The sequence below is a fragment of the Gracilinanus agilis genome, chromosome 6 (assembly GCF_016433145.1).
Source record: "Gracilinanus agilis isolate LMUSP501 chromosome 6, AgileGrace, whole genome shotgun sequence".
Taxonomy (NCBI): Eukaryota; Metazoa; Chordata; class Mammalia; order Didelphimorphia; family Didelphidae; genus Gracilinanus; species Gracilinanus agilis.
In genome coordinates this window covers 273,940,909-273,944,925 of record NC_058135.1, presented here as the reverse complement: position 1 = coordinate 273,944,925, position 4,017 = coordinate 273,940,909, and positions in this window count along the sequence as shown.

Below are 4,017 nucleotides of genomic sequence, written 5' to 3'. Positions count from 1 at the left end.
CTTGCTTGATCCTCTGCCAGAGGTTTCTTTATAAGTCTCAGGGCGCTGCTTCCACAGTTGTATACCCGTCTGAACTGGTTCCCCACTCAGGGTTTCAGAGCTTTAGCTTGTGGCTGTGTCTACCTCCACCCATACCTCCTCCTGTGTCTGGGCTCTGAGCCTGCACTCTGCGCCCTGTGTCAGCTCTCTGTGCCATGCTCCCACGCTCAGATTTTGTGTGTTCATTAGCTTTTTTGGGTCCTAATTCTTGCTGCTCTCAGGAACAGGCCCCAGAGCTGCCAATGACTCGATGAGTGCCCCAAACTTGCTCTATTTCTTTTTAGCTGGCTTCGGCGCTATAGGTGGTGTGTGTGGAGGGGGTGGGGGTGGGATGGTTGCTCAGACCGCGATTTAGTGAGAGCTGTTTCACCCCTTTATAGCATGCAAATGCCCCAATTCCACATACCTTCCACACTGTGCCATGTTGTGGGGTTCCTCCGTTCATCTGGACTTGTTTTTATGTCCCCTTGAGTAGTTTTGTGTGTTTTGGTCAGGAGAGGTTAAGAGCTGCTTCTTACTCTGCTACCATCTTAACCCGGAACCAGCTCTGTCTGAGCTCTTTAGGCTTCTGAGGTCTCAAGTCTAGTTGTTTTCAGGGTAAAGCCTCCTTGTGGTCCCCTTGTTTGCTCCTCTGACTGAAGCTCCTTTAACACTCTCAGGGAGCTGCTTCCACAGTCATGTACCCCTTTGCACTGGATCCTCACCCAAGGTCCATGCCTGCACTCAGGCATGGACCTGTGCATGTGCACCTTTGTCCAAGCCTGGCCTTAAGCTCAAGGTCTGCATTCAAACTCCAATTCTTTAGTCTCTTGGGGTCTTAAGTCTTGCTGCTCTCAAGATAGGCCCTGGTGATCCCAGGTAGCTGCCAATAACTTAATGAGTGCCCTAAACTTGCTCTGACTCATGTGTGCTGGCTTTGGCCCTGTAGGTGGTGGGGGGGAGGGGGTTGCTCAGCTCGCATTTTAGTGAGAGCTATTTCACCCCCTTATTGCATGGAAATGCCAAGATCCCAAGTACCTTCAATGCTGCACCCTGTTGTGGGGTCCCTTTGTTCTTCTGGGTTTGTTTTTATGTCCTCTTGAGGAGTCCTATATGTGTGGGTTAGGAGAGTTTAAACAGCTGTTTTTTTACTCTGCTGCCATCTTAACCCATAAGCTTTGAGGTGCTTTTTAATGATTGGTTTGGAAGGATATTCAGAGCAGTTTCAGAATTTCCCTGCTACTATGCCGCCAGATTGGCTTGGCTCTCACAAAATTTCAAACATAAAATGAATCTTATACTAAGAAACTGATTAGTGAAATAAATTAAATAGATACAATGTAAAGTAGAAAATCATCATATTAATCCAGTGTTTGATAAACCCCAAAATATTTAGAAGCAAGAACTCACCATTTGGAAAAAAAATTATTGGAGGGAAAAGGAAAGCATAGACAAGCATTTCACATTGTATATCAAGATAAGGTAAAAAAAATATAATTAACATGTAAAAATGATATAATAAACAAATTTGTGGAGTATGGAAAATTTTATCCATCAGACCAATGGATGATGGAAATGGAAGAACTTATGACCAAACAAGAGATATATAAAGATCATAGGAAGTAAAATGGATAACTTTGCTTTCATGAAATTGAAAAGCTTTTGTACAAACAAAACTAAGGCTACCAAATTTACAAGGAAAGCAGGAAAGTGGGAAAAGAATTTACTTTGTTACTCTGATAATGGTCTCATCTAATATATATATATATATATATATATATATATATATATATATATATGTATATATATTTTGAACTAAGCTAAAATCAAAAATATAAGAGCCATTCTCCAATTGATCAATGGTCAGAGGTTATAAAAAGGAAGTTTTGAGAAAAAACAATTAAAGCAGCCAATAATTACATGAAAAATGTTCCATATATTTGATTACAGAAATGCACATCACACTTATAAATTTAGTTAATATGAAAGAGGCAAATGATAAATACTGGGGGAGGTGGATATGCAAAAAATAAGTATACTTTGAAAGAAGTATAGATCCAATTTTTTGGGGTTAAATACTCAAAATTTGTCAAAAGTTGCTTGGAAATTTGGAAAGTAGGGCAGAGGCAGAGCTGCATGAATCAGCATTTGTATATATGCTAGGAGTACCCAGGGCTGAAATCATATCCATGTGAGATTGTCTTGAATTCTCTTCCCATTAGAAATATGATTTTTAAGTCACATGGAGAAAAATAATACTTTTGCAAAGGGAATTTGGTATATGTCTATAGAAAAAGTAAACTTTTGCCTCAGGTATAAAATTCTATCAATAATAATTTTTGATTAGGTAGTGTATTCAAAGAATCACCAATGCTCAGCTGAAAAGGAACTTTATTATGCCCTCTAAAATGAGAAGAATAAGTAAATAGGTGTCAAAGTTGCAAAAGAAGTACTGTCAGGGATACCTGAGAGCTGCTTTATTGAAGGTTTGAATGGAATTAAACCAGTCATTCTCATGTGGTATAAGAGATAATTTACAGAATGGTTTCAGAAAAACTTGGGAAGACTTATATGAACTCATACATAAAATAAGCAGAACCAGGAAAATATTGTATTGCAATAGCAACAATATTTTAACAATGATCAATTGTGAAAGACTTCGATTCTCTGATCAAAGCAATGATCCAAAGGCTCATGATAAAAAAAAAAAATTATACACCTCATGATAAAAAATATTATACACCTCCAGAGAGAAAATTAAAGAATTCTGAATGCATATTCAAATATGTTTTTAATGTTAATTTTTTTAATCTTGTCTATATTTTCTTTTATAGCATGGCTATTAGGGAAACATTCTTTGTATGACTGCACAATATAATCAATATTAATTTGTCTTCCAAGGGAAGATGAAGGACAAGAATTAGGATGAAAAATTGCACCACAACATTTAAAAGTAAATTTTATTTTAATGATTTAATTTAAATTTAAAAATTAATTTTACATTAATTGGGAAATATTTAATGAATCACACAGAGAGATGCAGAACAATGAGATGGAGTCTAATTTCCAGATGTGATGCCTGGCAATGGCAATGGGATTGGGGCAATCCCTGTCATAAACAGGAAAATATGGGGTCAGAGAGGATCTTGTCCCATAGCGTGTAGTGTAATAGGAAATAGACTTTAAAGTAGGAAATCAGACTTAGCAGACAGACTAAGGTAAAATGCCTTGGCTGTCAGCCAGGGACAGTCTAAATGGAATGAAAGGAAAAAAAAACTGTTTGCCCTTGAGGACTCTGGTCAGGCTGGGAAAGGGAGAGGGTGTGAATGCCTTTACCTGCCCAGTGAGGACCCCAAGGAGTGCAAAGTTATCACTGAGAAGTAAGACCTGCCAGGGAAGATCAAGTGAGCAAGAAGATCTAGCTGGGTTGGTGGACATCCTAGTCTGAGACAAGCTCCTTGATTAGCATTTCCTGGATTTACCTTCTTGTGGATTCATTTCCTGTACCATCAAGAGGAGCTGAAGTGGACATGGCTTTGTGAGAGGCCCATTTTCCCTTCTAGTCTGTAATAGTCTGATTAGTACAGTGTAGGCTTTAACCCATTCTCCCAGCCCCTGTGTGGTCCCTAGTGATTAGATTCAGTGTGACCTTTCCCCTTTATCCCTGACCCTCAATTATTATTAAAACACTATTTTTATAATTCTTTTTTCCTTGTACTACTCTGACATTTGTTGGTTTCGCAGACTCCCTGGCTAGGTGGATAAGTATGATAGTTAAGGCTCAACAGTCACTCCTGTCAACTGTCATTCCCCAAACTGCCAACCCCAATTTCCCTAACTTGTTTGGTGACAGTCTATTATCCATTCCATTCTCCTACTCAACCTTCTGAACCCAGATAAAATATAAGTTAACCCCAGGTTTTACCTTAAGAGTTTTCCCATGCTTGATATTCTGTTCACTGTTCAATGGTCTTGAGACTATCTTTACTGAAACAAATA